Source organism: Coenobita brevimanus, chromosome 100 (genome assembly GCF_032717465.1).
Source record: "Coenobita brevimanus isolate Jiangsu-jjx chromosome 100, ASM3271746v2, whole genome shotgun sequence".
Taxonomy (NCBI): Eukaryota; Metazoa; Arthropoda; class Malacostraca; order Decapoda; family Coenobitidae; genus Coenobita; species Coenobita brevimanus.
In genome coordinates this window covers 36,605,581-36,620,420 of record NC_137053.1, presented here as the reverse complement: position 1 = coordinate 36,620,420, position 14,840 = coordinate 36,605,581, and the positions used below count along the sequence as shown (strand labels likewise).

At 41.4% G+C, this 14,840-nt stretch overlaps 1 pseudogene; it reads left to right on the top strand.

The window, feature by feature from the left end:
- Positions 1–1,262: 1,262 nt before the first annotated feature.
- On the top strand, positions 1,263–5,548 carry LOC145414632 (uncharacterized; annotated as a pseudogene).
- The last annotated feature ends 9,292 nt before the right edge of the window (positions 5,549–14,840 follow it).

Genomic DNA, 14,840 nt, shown 5'->3' with positions numbered 1-14,840 from the left:
ATCCTCTTACCTTCTCTATACCCATTCTAAGCCAAAGATGGCTGTTGTGTGTATGTACACAACATATTATGGTTTTGTATTCCTTAACTTGAATTTTCTGAATTCTGTGTTCCCTGGCTCTGGCTATGCTGTCATTCTCTGACTAAATATATCAGTGCTGTGCACTTATTTCCTAAATCTGCTGACTGTGAAAGAGCATTTGTCGATCTTACTTCTAAGATGGAACACATCGTATCAACTTCTTTCTCTGAAATTTCCTTTCTTCGTGATTTCAATCTTCATCACCACCTTTGGCTCTCCTCTCCTTTCATTGATCTACCTGATGATAAAGTCTACATCTCTCTATCCTTAATGACCTAGAGCAGCTTCTACAGCATCCTACCCGTATCCCTGACAGCCTTGGAGACAGTTCCAACATACTTGACCTTTTCATTACAACTTATGTTATTGCATATGATGTTAAGCTCTTCTCTCCTCTGGGCTCCTCTGATCACATAGTTATCACCCTAACCTGTCCTATCCCTCCAGTAAGACCTGTGGACCCTCCCAAGAAGCAGCAGCTTTTGTACTTTGGGGCTGCTGACTGGGAGACCCTCAGACAATACTTTGATTTTCCTGGAATGATCACTGCTTCCATGGCCGAGAGCCATTACGTAGGTTATTCTCTCGGACATGAAAGTATACATTCTTTTTTCTTATCCTGCGATTATGAAAAAAAAAAAAAAATTAATCACGCTTGTTCTTATGCTATCCACAACGAAGAGAAGACCGACAAAAGGTAGCAGAGCCAACCCACCCTTGAATCTCATCTCATTTATGTTTCTGCCTGGAATCGTGCTTAGTCTGTTCTTTGTCCTGCTAATATATATATATATATATATATATATATATATATATATATATATATATATATATATATATATATATATATATATATATATATATATATACTGTATATATATATTAGAGAGTCATTAAAGACTTTTCTTTAATATATTGTACTCCCAACCCTCAAAAGTGTACCTTTGGGTCCCAAACCCCCAAGGAAAAAATATAAAAAAATGGAACAATATTTAGAGGGTGCACATAGACCATGAATTTTTGCTAATTTGTTGTCAAATATCCAAAAATCGCGCCTACTCATGAGTCATTCTTTTCTTGCAGGTTATCAGTCACAGATCCTCGAGAACATACAATAATATGATTCCTTCATGGAGTAGTACGTGCATAAGACTACGCACTGTATGAGTGACAACATGACTATGAAAAGTAGACGTAACATTTACCTAGTCAGTATTAAAGAAGACCTGACAGGATCCAAGCTGCCATCAAAAGGTGAAGTCCTTAGCAACTTCCTTCACTACCATCAAGAGAAAAAGCTAACAATTTGTTCTAGTGCTGCTGCCGTAGTTGATGGAGTGATGGAGTTTTGGGCGAAAGCCCACATCCCGACGATTTGAAAAGATCATTCCATTGCTAAAGTAGAGAAACTATATTCAGAATATCAGCAGCTGAAGAAGGGAAAAAGTCGCAGATCAACTCCACAAACTGAGAAAGAAGAGGCTGTCAAGAAAACATTAAAGGACTTGTTTGAAGTAGCCACTGCAGATGCTCTGTCAACCATGCGTATTCAGGACAAAGATTTTCTACTTGCCCAAAGAGAACTAGGCCTTAGAGGAACTATGGGTCCAGTGGATGTCTCCCTGACTAAGAAAGAAAATAGAGCGTCCAAGCAAAAGACACTACAAGAAGAAAGGAAGCTTCGATCTGAACAGGCAGCATCAGCCTCATTCTAAGTTCAGCAGATGGAGTCATCAAGAACAGGAAGTAGCAGTAGTCACGACGTGTCCAATGAACATGATGAAAATAGTGTGAGAACAAGTGCAGATGTGGAAGCCACTCCTGGTCATTCTAAATGTCGAAGGGTGACAAAGAACATTGTAACTCTATCCCTCGCAGCAGTTCTGGATAGGTCAAAAGTAATAACCCGTAACTCAACGCTCATACTTGCAGTGGCTGCTTGGTCTTTTGGGCAAAATCTTGATGAGCTCAACATCAATCGATCCTCCATCCGGCGGCAAAGATAGCTGCAAAGAAAGAAAATTATCTCCTTCGTGAAAGTAGAATTTTCTGCTGACGTACCATTAAGTGTACACTGGGATGGTAAGTTAATGAAGGATCTGACAACACAGGAACATGTTGATCGACTTCCCATCTTTGTATCGGGCAGTGGATTCAGCCAGCTCCTCAAAGTTGCCAAAATCCCGAATGGTACTGGAAAGGAACAGGCCAAGGCAGTTGCTGAAGTATTAGAAGAGTGGGGTCTAGATGAAAAAGTAGTTGGCATGGTTTTTGCTACTACAGCATCCAATACAGGCTGTATCAATGGTGCATGTACACTCATAGAGCAGAAATTAGAAAAGAATCTCCTGTGCATTGCCTGCAGACACCATATGCTGGAACTGGTTGCCAATGCTGCTTATACACTAATGACACCAACAGAAGGCCCGGATGAGCTGCTGTTTAAAAGTTTCCAAGCAAAATGGGAGTCCATCAAACAAAATATGTTTGAAACTGGCGCTGATTATGAAGAGGTTGCACTACTCATAAAAAATGCTCAAACTGAAGTGATTTCCTGGGCTGAGAAGGCTTTGGAAGAAGTACATGATTTGAGGGATGACTACCGAGAATTTCTGGAGGTCTCATTGATTTCGCTTGGAGGCACTCCATCTAGAGGAGTTCACTTTATTCGTCCTGGACCAACGCATCATGTTCGATGGATGTCAAAGGAAATATTCTCGCTGAAAGTGTGGAGGTTCCGTGGAAAATTCAAGTTAACTCAAAGAGAGGAGCAGGGCATGCGTAGGATGTCAATCTTTGTTGCCACGCTGTATGTGCAGCATGTGAGGTGGTATGTGGGGTGAAGAGAAGACGAAAGGGGGTGCAAGGAACAGCATGGTGGAATGAAGAGGTGAGACGGGCTGTGGCATAAAAGAAGAAAGCTTATAATGAATGGATGAAAACAGGGGCGTGGAAGAAGTTGAGAGACGAAAGAGAGAGTTATATGTAGAAAGGAAGAGAGAGGTGAAAAGATTAGTAAGAGAGAGAGTAAGAAGAAAGTGAATGAGGAATTTGGAAGGAATTTGAGTGTAAAGAGGAGGGAATGTAAGAAAATGTTCTGGATAGAGGAAAGAAGAGTTAGACAAGGTGGCAATGAAGTTAGTAAGGGAATGAAAGATAAAAACGGTAGATTATTAGTTGAGAAGGTAGAAAAAGTGAGCAGATGGAGAGAACACTTTAATGAATTGTTGCACATAGAGAATGAAAGTAATGCGAGTATAAGTGGCTGGGGGAATGGCTGGGAGAAGGAGAGAGATGAGAAGACAGGAAGAAATCAATAGGATGGAAGTTGTGGAAGTAGTGAAGAAAGTCAAAATGGGGAAAGCCCCAGGAATTGATGGAGAATGTAGTGAAATACTAAAGCATGGGGGAGAGATAGTAGAAGAATGGATGTGGAAGATGTGCAGATTGGCCTGGGAGGAAGGTAATGTCCCAGAGGATTGGAAGTCAGGGATAATTATTCCCTTGTACAAAGGAAAAGGGGAAAAAGAAGTGTGTGGTAATCATAGGGGCATTTGTTTTCTTAGTGTAACAGGAAAAGTATACGGTAGGATACTTACTGACAGAGTTAGGGAAATAACAGAGGAATTAGTTGGAGAAGAACAGGGACGCTTTAGGAAGGAAAGAGGTTGTGTATATCAGATATTCAATCTTAGATCTTTAGTGGGAAAGTGTCTAGAGAAGGGAAAGAAGTTGTATGCGGCCCTCATGGATTTGGAGAAAACATATGACTGGGTGGATAGACAAGGATTGTGGAAAGTATTAAGAATATATGGAGTAGATGGGAAGATGTTGAATGCTGAGAAGAGTATGTATGAGGATGCTAAGGCTGCAGTGCGTGTAGATAGTGAACTGAGTGAGTTTTTCTATTTGAAGGTTGGGTTGAAACAGGGATGTGTCATGTCTCCATGTTTGTTCAATCTGCATATGATGGGGTTGTAAAAGAGATACAAGGTAGGGCAGTGGTTGTTGGAGTGGCCCTAATGAGAGAGGGCAGTGTTTGGAAACTCCCTCTACTGTTATTTGCAGATCATACTGTGTTGTTAAGTGAAGACGAAGGGGAGCTGCAAAGCTTGGTAAATGAGTTTGGGAGAGTGTGTGAGAAACGGAATTTAAGGGTGAATGTAGGAAAGAGTAAAGTTATGGTCTTCGAGAGAGGTGAAGTCAGTGAATGTACAGTGAGGTTGGATGATAAGGAAATGGAAAATGTGAGTACGTTTAAGTACTTGGGCAGTGTGATGAGTAAGGATGGAAGTTAGGAGAGTGAAGTGCTTGAAAGGGTACAACAAGGAAGAAAGGTTGTTGGTTCCTTGAAAGCAGTGATAAGAAACAGGGAAGTGAGCATGGAAGTGAAAAAGTTATTACATGACAATTTGGTGATACCAACTCTGACGTATGGAAATGAAGCTTGGACGTTGTTGGAGAGACACAAGTCAAGAGTGAGAGCAGTGAAATGAGTTATTTGAGAGGAGCCTGTGGAGTCACATGGAGAGACAGACTGATAAATGAGGATGTGAAGGAACGTTATGGTGTGGATGTGGATGTGATACGAAGCATTAGGAGAAACACATTGAGGTGGTTTGGCCATGTAGAGAGGCTGGAGAGTGAGAGACTAACGAGGAGAGTGTATGCGAGTGAGTTGGAGGGGGAGAGAGGGAGGGGAAGGCCAAGGATGAGATGGAGGGATGGAGTGGAGAGGTATATGAGAGAGAGGGGTGTGAATTTGGAGCATGGTAGTGAAATGGCGGGGGACAGGGTGACGTAGAGGCGATTGTTTGTGGCCACCCCATGTAAAGGATTAAGGCGTATGGCAATAGATCAATAGATAGTGTATGTGAAATACTGGATTGAGAGTCCCCTTCCCATCTCTGCTCCCCGAAATGACTTGGAGCTTCTGAAATCCCTCCATGCTTATAGAAATATTGATAAAGATGTTTCAAAAGCCACATTGGAAAAATTCAGCTCCCACCAATGTATTTGTCAGAAGAACTAGTTGCATTTAGTTTTTTTGATCTTGTTGTTCCATCTACTTCCAAGAGCTTGATGGCAAAGGCAATGAGCGAGCAACCTGGAACTGAAGACCCGCCAAAATCAGTGACAGTCGCAGGTGAAGCTATCAAGGAACATGGTTTGGAAGACTTTGTGACAAAAGAAACACTGGCTTTTTTCAAGAAGTCTCCCGATTGGATACCTTTGTGAACCCCCAGACTCCTGGAGCTCACGAGATGACTTTCAGAAGGCATTTAGTATTGTTCAAGGAATTAAAGTTACCAATGACAATGCAGATCGAGGTGTGGCACTCATCCAAGAGTATAACAGACTTCTCACCAAGGATGAGGACCAACTCCAACTCCTCCTTCAAGTTGTAGCAGCACATAGTCAACGGTTTCCAGATAGCCGGAAATCTACGCTGCTTGGACATCAGTAAATGAAGTGAGATACAGAGCATATCATAATCTTTTCTACAGGGTGGTGGCTGGGGAAAGAGGTTGGTGGGGTACATGACAGTTAGGTCCTCGTCCCGTACCCTGGTAACACAGATAATTAAATATACTAAAGAATTTTATTGATTTATTTATGGTTTCATAACTTGTACAATAATGCATATGTTCTTTATGTAGTGTAATAGCTTAAAAAATTAATTACTTGTGGCTAAAACTCTTAAAAATACGTTTATTAATTTTTGTTTAACAGTTTAGGTAAAATTTGATAGCTATAAGTCGGGTTTGCCTATATTTAAATGCGTATGCTGAAACTGATAATAGGATGAAACTTAAAGGTCGTTGTGCAACCTATAAATACTATTTGATCCATACAATATTTTGCACACATCCATTTCATCCCTAAAGGAAACACACACACACACACACACACACACACACACACACACACACATATATATATATATATATATATATATATATATATATATATATATATATATATATATATATATATATATATATATATGTGTGTGTGTATATATATATATATATTTATTCACACTAAATGCGTTGGCCTCACCAACTCAGATTCTTTCCACTCCTTCTGCCATCTTCCCCAAAACCTTGCCAACAACTTTACTTCATAATCCTTCGCTCCTCTCTTCCACTCTGGTGACTCTGTAGCTGCTTCTTCTACTGATAAAGCAGAACTCTTCTCTCACACTTTCTCCTCCAGTTCCACGTTAAATGATTCCAGTGCTGTTCCTCCATCACTTCCCTCCTATGATTTCCTCAGGGTTGGTATTAAAATTTCTTTAATGGATGTGTTTTCTGCCATCACTTGTCTCAGTACTAACAAAGGATATGGGTTTAATGGAGTCCCACCTGTTGTAATCAAGAACTGCTTCTGTGCTTATACTCTGCCTGGGTAAAATTATTTGCTTTTGTCTGTCAACTTGTACCTTTCCTTCATGCTGGAAGTTGCACTCGTGCAGCCTGTCCCAAAGACGGGTGACCATGGCCAGTCCACTGATTATTGCCCACTTGCTTTAACATCCTGTATTCCTAAGGTTTTTGAATCTATTCTTAACAATACATACACACACATACACACACACACACACACACACACACACACACACACACACACACATATATATATATATATATATATATATATATATATATATATATATATATAAAGAGAGAGAGAAAGAGAGACAGGGACAGAGACAGGGACAAAGACAGAGAAAGACACAGAGACCACCTTTTCTATAATAACCTTGCTTCTGATCGTCAGTATGGGTTCCATCAAGGAGGCTCCACTTGCAATCTTCTCACCTATGTTTAAGACTCCTGGTCATCCACCTTTCCGGACTCTGGTGAAAGCTTTGCCATTGCACTTGACATCCCAAAGGCTTTCGATCGAGTGTTGGCACAAATCTTTAATTTACAAACTGTCCTCTTATGGTTTCTTCCTCTTTAGCTTCCTTTCTTCATTCTATTCATCAATGACTTTCTAAGTTGTGTACCTAAATCTATTCATTCATACGATAATGACTCTGCTTCACCTTTCCATCCGCTTCCCACAGCTTCCATCTCAGCAGTAACTTTAACAAAGGATGAGCCTATGGCTCACCTAATGTCTACTTTGTCTCATATCTCTGATTGGGGTAAAAGTATTCTTGTTGTTTTTAATGCATCAAAAACTTAATTCTTACATCTTTCGATCCATCAGAATCAACCACAAGAATATCCTGTAATTTTTAACAGTATCCAACTCAAACCTGCATCATCTTTGAACACACCTGGGGTTTCATTCTCTCAGGATATATCTTGGAATGATCATATTACCTCTCCTGTAAAATATGCTTCCAAGAGATTAGATATGGTAAGCCGACTCCGTACCTTCTTTATCCCTGCACGACTGTTGACTTTATACACGGGTTTTTTTCGCCCCTGTGTAGAGTACAACTCTCATGTGTGGGGAGGCTCACTACATACAGCTCTTATCAACAAAGTGGACTCAAAGGCTTTCTGTCTAATTAACTCTATTCTTCTTACTGGCTCCCTTGAACCTCCATCTCTTCGCCGCACTGTTGCATCTTTATCTCTTTTTTATTGCTGCTTCAATGGTCATTGCTCCTCTGAACTGTCTGCTTGCATCCCTCCAAGACTGCGGCGGGAGTTTAGCATCCGTCTAGTTACAAACTCTCATCCCTTTTATGTCCAACTCTCAAATGCAAGAGTTAACCGCTACTCCCAGTCTTTCATGAATACGACATATCAACTCTGGAACTGTCTTCCTCCGTCTGTATTTCCGTCTGGCAATGACCTACAGTCTTATAACGCAATATGTCCAGACTCGAAATGAACGGATCTTGAATTTGGCTGTCTGTTATCTTTTTATTTTTTCTTGGAGTGAACAATTTTCGGGCTCCTCGCCCTTGGTTATATTTTCATTGAATTAAAAAAAAAAAAATAATAATTAAAAAAAAACTGTGACGCAACAGCAACCGTCCTGCCAAGTTTCATCAAAATCCATTTCCACTTTTGCCTGCACCACACACACACACACACACACACACACACACACACACACACACACACACACATACAAACCCGCGCGCTTGTGCAAGCACGTTCTCTCTCTCTCTCTCTCTCTCTCTCTCTCTCTCTCTCTCTCTCTCTCTCTCTCTCTCTCTCTCTCTCTCTCTCTCTCTCTCCCCAGGATAATAGTATATTAGATGTCGTAAGAAGTACAGCAGGGTCGGCTTAACAGACACATTGATGACCAACTCTTTGTCGTAAACGTGATTTGCTTTCCCAGGAAAGACAAAGAAAGGACAGCGCCAGTTCTTCCCATATCTTGGCCTTGCGAAGATCAGTCCTGTTACCAGAGGAGGATTCTCATAGACATACAGTGTCAACAGATCTTCCTGCCAGACTAAATCTAAGGGCCACATATAAGTTTCATACGAGGGTTCGTACCACCTCTTCCTCAGAGACTTACTTTAATATTACACTTCAGCATTCTCTTCTATGTTTTTATCTTTTTACTATCGATATATATTGCATCAGTAACATGGAAGACGATACTGAGGTGTAAGGAACAAAATAAAATGCTAGGGAAGTGGTCCTATGTAACGAACGCGAACTGGGCCACGTTGATGTAACATATAAAAATTGGCTGTAGGTGAACTGTACTTCCATAAAATCACGTGGAACACTGTATCTTATTTATGTTTTCTTTTAACGTTTCGGAATTTTTTCCTTAAGTACAGTTATTTATTTTTTTTAATGAAGGATTTTCGTGTTTTTCAATCAATTTTGAAACTCATTTTCGTCGCAAATAACCCATACCCCTTAAGGAGGGTGAAGTCATGAGAGGAATAAAATCCTTAAAACTGATCAACATACAAAATAACATATTTAAGGATCATTAAAATCGACCAAAACACACACACACACACACAAAATAATAATAAGATGGAAAAAAAACATTGAAAAAAATAATAGAAACTAAGAAACATAGGCAACTCTTTGCTGTTGCAACGCACCACCTGACCAAGCACATTACCCACATCTCCCTACACACCTAACCAAGTACATAAACGCCCTCACCACTCCCCCACACAATCTTTTCTTTTAAAAGTGGGTGTAAGGCGAACACCTTAAGGACACATAATCTGAGCCCTTCAGATTCCGTATGCAGGTTGCATTGAGATCTCTGATATTTTTTTTTTATTCATTATTAAATTTTAAAAAACCTTACTTAAGCATTCTACCATCAAAAGGCACCAGTTTACTATAAGACACATAACTATGTGAAATTTCATGACTATAGTGAATACTTCCTGAGTTCTGGCCCAGAAACAAAATCTTTACACCCGGCCAGCCGCCCTGTTGCCTTGTCACCCAACTGTATGGATGGACACCTATTGATTCCAGTGATAACAACATCCTCCTCTGACTTTGTCAGGTGGAGGATAAAAAAAAAAAAAAAAAAAAAAAAAAAACATGGCTAATGAAGGAAAGTATCCTATCTCAGGGGCTTCGCCTCCCCAGACTTCCGCAGTGACATTAACCATCAAACTGCCACTAAACCTAATATTCAAAGCCACTCAAAAACCTCCATGAACAACTGTGAAATCCGCTTACCTTAGGGGAGGTGTTTTTTTCGGCACATTTGGCCATCTCAGCAACTCTAGGGATGGGAGTAGGGGTTAGCCTTGCTTCTTCACCATATAGAGCCGGCTGTGGGGGATATAATTTTGCCACCTGGAGCAGGAAAGAATGGAGTTCATGTCCGTTAAGTTTTCTGATGAAAAGATACCTTGATAGGTGCTGCCTAAAGTATATCTTGCCTGAATACCAGGGTGCTTAACGCACTCCCCCACGTCACACCACAAACTTTCAGTTACCATTGTGTGAATTACTTTACCTACTGGGTCCACAAAATTTTCTTGACGATTAATTACGTGGTGGATATATCCTTCACTGCCCACAGCTCTATAAGCTACGTGCTTGTCGCTGTATATAATGCTTCTGGGTCTAATGTAGCGATTTATAGTGGGACTTAGAGTCTCGTAGTTCTTTGGCTCTCCCTCTCCTTCTGTGTCAAATAAGGGCATGACAGAACGTTGCCCGGAACGGCGCTGCTGTGGGGAGAATATCCAAACAACAACAACAACATCAATACCACCAAATAAACAAATGTCCGTCACCTCCCATCTATGGTTATATTTTCAACGGACAAAGAATTTCGTCCATCACAACATTAACTCCTTGCCCACCAATCTGCTCCTGATTATGGAAATTTATGCATATAATAAAAATCTGCCAGGGCTACAAATGAGTCTTTTCTAAATATGTACCACTAAAGTTATTAGTTGAAAACCGTACTTTCTTTGTTTGTTTGCCTTTGGAATCACGTAAGTGTGGCTGCACTGCCAAACACGCTTTTCCTCCCTGTACCAGCAAGAATTGCCACAGTTTGCACACTTTACTTCGGTTGGTATTCCTCCGTACCGACTGAAAAAGTCCAAACTTGCCACGTTGTTTTCGTAACCAGTCGAGATAACTCTGAAGAAAGAAAAAAACAATAAATACAGAAAAAAAGACATGTTTAAATGCCGCGCCATTTCTCTACATGCATATGTCCAAGAGACCCTAGTTTGGGTTAGGTGTCTGTTAAGGAGTCTCACTGGTTATCTTAAAATATGCACCTAAGGGCCAGTTCGGGTCGAGACTATCGAAGGAGCTCACTGGTTCATTTATAACGCGCGTCAGTAGGCTGAGTAGTTCCAGGAAGGCCATGAGGTTGCAGCACCTCATAATTTTCCAGCTGGCACAGCTTGAAGATCCGATTTCATGTAAAAGGGGCATTAATTGCGTGGCGAAATGAAACTTCCATAAGGACGCATTTGCGGCGGAAGAGCCATGGAGAAGACTCCCCCTAACTTAGATATATAATACCACAGAACGCCCTGAGAAATACGAAGACCGTTACCATTTGGAAGGAAAATTATTCCAATGGTTTTGTCTGTCTGTGTTTGTCAAACATGGAAATTAAGAAGCAGCAATCTAGAAAATTCAAAAAAGGTCTAACAGCTTAACTTTTTACAGAGAAATTATACGTGTGACTTAAATTAGCTAAAGTGGCGCCTCTAATGGTCAAAGTTAGAACTAGTTCAAAATTGTCAACATGATAGAAACATGGTGATCAACTAACACAGTTTCTAGTTTTCACAACAGGTCAGGTGGGTGGGGGGAATACAGTAGGTGGGGTTGACCATGGCCGACTAGATATCCTAGTTTTAGGTGACCATGGGTAGTCAGGGTTGGGTGGGTGGGTGAATGGGGTGGCGCAGGATGGAGTAGCATAGGTGAGTGAGCTGGTGGCCAGGATGAGTGGGCAGGTAGGTGAATGTGGAAAGGTGGATGATTGGGTGGGTGGGTGAGCAGGAGTGAGTGGGTGGGTGTGTGAGTAGGGGTGTGTGAGTAGGGGTGAGTGAGTGTGGAAAAGTGGGGGAGCAGGTTGGGTGGGGTGCGTGGGTGGGAAGGGTTGGTGGATGAGGTTGGCAGAGGGGGCTGATAAGTGTATGGGTGGTCAGGATGGGTTTGAAGGGTGGTTGGGTGGGCAGGATTGGGTGAGTGTGGTGGGGTGGCATTGTGGACAGAATGGGTGAATGGGCAAGATGGAAAAGGTATGTTGACTGTGGGAAAAACATGTCCATAGTAGGAATAGGTCCTTAGGGAAAATTTCCTGGAGGATTGTACCCAAGGATGAACACAAGTCCAATTACTAGGACCCTGGAGGTTTTCCGAGGGGTGATGCCCCCCCCCAACTGTCCCAGGCAATGCCAGTATGCAATATCATTATTTTTTATCCGGGAACGTCAGGGACATCTGCTAGTAAACGATATTGCAAGGAAGGCGTGGGCCAGCATTGGAGATACCTTTAAGATACTATAGTTGCAAAAAAAGTAGGTGTACTGTATACATTGTTTGCTGCTGGGATTTATCGTAAAAACCGTGAATGAAATGAAAAATCAGTAAAAGATGCCACCTTAGAGCATGAAGATGGAGTTCCTAAACAATTATGTGATAATGATTTTGGAATATATATATATATATATATATATATATATATATATATATATATATATATATATATATATATATATATATATATATATATATATATATATATATATATATATATATATATATATATATATATATATATATACTGTATATGTATACGGAGAGAGAGAGAGAGAGAGAGAGAGAGAGAGAGAGAGAGATGTGGCACAACTGCCAAGGTTGTATGTCACCGGACATCAGGTTAAAACACATCAAAGAATAATATCAGGCAAGATTCTAAAACACAGGCATAAATATAAACATTAAAACACATAAAAACCCACTAAAATCACAAAAACACCCACGAAACAAGCACTAAATAAAAAAAAAATACTAACCTTATGAAGAAGTCCTGATGCCTCCACAAAGTTGAGGGTTGCCCCTCCCGTACAACAGGCCACCTCCCCAAGCACCGACGAAAGACAGTACGGGTCATCACTCACCTGGTGCTCAGAGAGGTACTGACAGCATAAATCCCCAAGACTGTGACACTCCACCTGCTAGTGCCAAAGAGCCAGGAGGACCAAGTAATCCACACAGAATGGAGGGGGAATACCCTCCATTTACAAGCCATGAGAGAACCGGATGTGGCCAATTCGCAACCGGCATAAAGCCGTCTCCCACTGGCGAGACAAGCCTTAGTAAGTGAAGTAATCAAGCTCGCCACAAACAGCACACATCTTGTTAGGTCGCACAGCATCCAGTGGTCTTGCCAACAGTCCCTAAATTGTCCAGCAATAAAAGGGAAAAATCATATGCAGGCTGCCAATGCAGAGAAGAATGTGATCCCACAGAACCATGTGGGTGAGCCAATGCTGCCTTACCCAGCAGAACAGCCAGTTTAAACCTGGACACTCCCAGATGTGACATTCTGTAAGTCCGTTGTTAGTAAAAAGATCTCACTTCCCTCTCATGTATCCCTCTCTCTCTTTTTCGTGCATGCATTTATTCATGAGGTTTCTGTTCCTGTATAAAGTGATGGATCTGAGACTGATACTGGAGTAGGCTTTGGTGTCGTCTTCCCTTACAGCAATGGGTCGGTAGCCTTCCTGGTATTGCCTCAGTATTCACGGCGGACCTCACTGCAATTTTGTTTGCTCTCCAAATAATTTTTACTTTCCTTCAGTCACTTTTTGTGATTTGTAGTGGTTCCCGCAGTGCTTTATCTGCACTGAAGTTTTTTAATTAGTCTCATCCACTGGTTTTATCAATTTAATTTGGCTTGTCATTCTTGGTCCTTATGTGGGATTTTGTTGAGTTTCTGCCCGTGAGGGAGTAGAGAAAAACCCACCCTCGGGATCGGATGAGGAGAAACTGTCAGCCTAGAAGAGAGAAGGCTGACATCAGAGGAAGAGTGTCATAAACAAAAGATCGGGAATCGGGAGATCATGGCACAAGACACTTAGTTCGGGAAGCGATGAAGACGATACCAGCACCTCGTCATCAACGACTGGTAACGTAAATCTAAAGGGAGGGCATCAGCAACCATCAAAAAACTCGAAATCGAAGATGACCTGTATGCCCCAGCTACCAGACAAACACCAGCATGATGGAAAGAATCTAACGTCCAGAGATGGGCATCCTTAGCAGAGAAGTAGACCTCACACCAATATCCAGGTTTATGAAGAAGAAGGGATATATGGAAGAAGAGAAGGGTCCGATGGTCAATACCGCAAGAGGTATGAGCCAAAACACTCAGAAGACTCAAGGTTTTACTACAAACTGCCGTACCGTAATGAATACGAGGAGCCCAGGTCAGTCTTCTATCAAATACAAGACCCAGAAACCGAGTCTTTTCCACACAGGAGATTCTGTGACCATAGGTCAGGGTCTGGTTGAACCCAATGAAGACAATATAAATGCGTAGCCACTGCCTTTGTAGAAGAAAACAGAAACTCTATCAAGAGCCAGCTTCAATTTCTTCTCAGATATTAGAGATGTAGTAACGGAAATTGAAAGGTCATCCACATATACTGAACCACGTACACCTTCTGGGAGAACATTGATTACACTGTTGATAGCCACAGCAAGAAGAGTAATATTAAGGATATTCCCCTGCGGCACCCCATCTTGCTGTTCACGGGCATTAGGACCTCCCACCCCCACTTCCACTCATTTCCTTTGAAAAATGGTTAAATAAAAACTGAATAAAAATAGGCAAGTGCCCACAAAGACCAAACTCATGAAGAGAAAGTAAAATGCAATGACGCCAAGCAGTGTTAAGCCTTCTCCATTCAAAGAAGAACGTAACCGGGTGTTGGTTAGAGGAGAAAGCCTCGCAAACAGAATATTCTAACGACAGTAGGGCACAAGAAGTAGACTGCATATTACGAAAGCCACACTTGCCAGGGAGGGGGATTCACCTCTCTCCAAAAACCACACAAGCCGATCATTGATCATCTATTCCAAGACCTTACACACGAAAGAAGTTTAAGAAATGGGCCGATAATTTGTCGCTGATAGATGATCCATACCTGGACTAAGGATGGAGATAAGCACAGAAACACCCCAACAAGCCGGAAACTCACCAGTACACCAGGTCTAATTAAACAATGACAGCAAAAACGAAAGGGTGTCATCAGACAGGTGACGTGCAAAGGCATAAGGAATATCATCACAGCCAGAAGA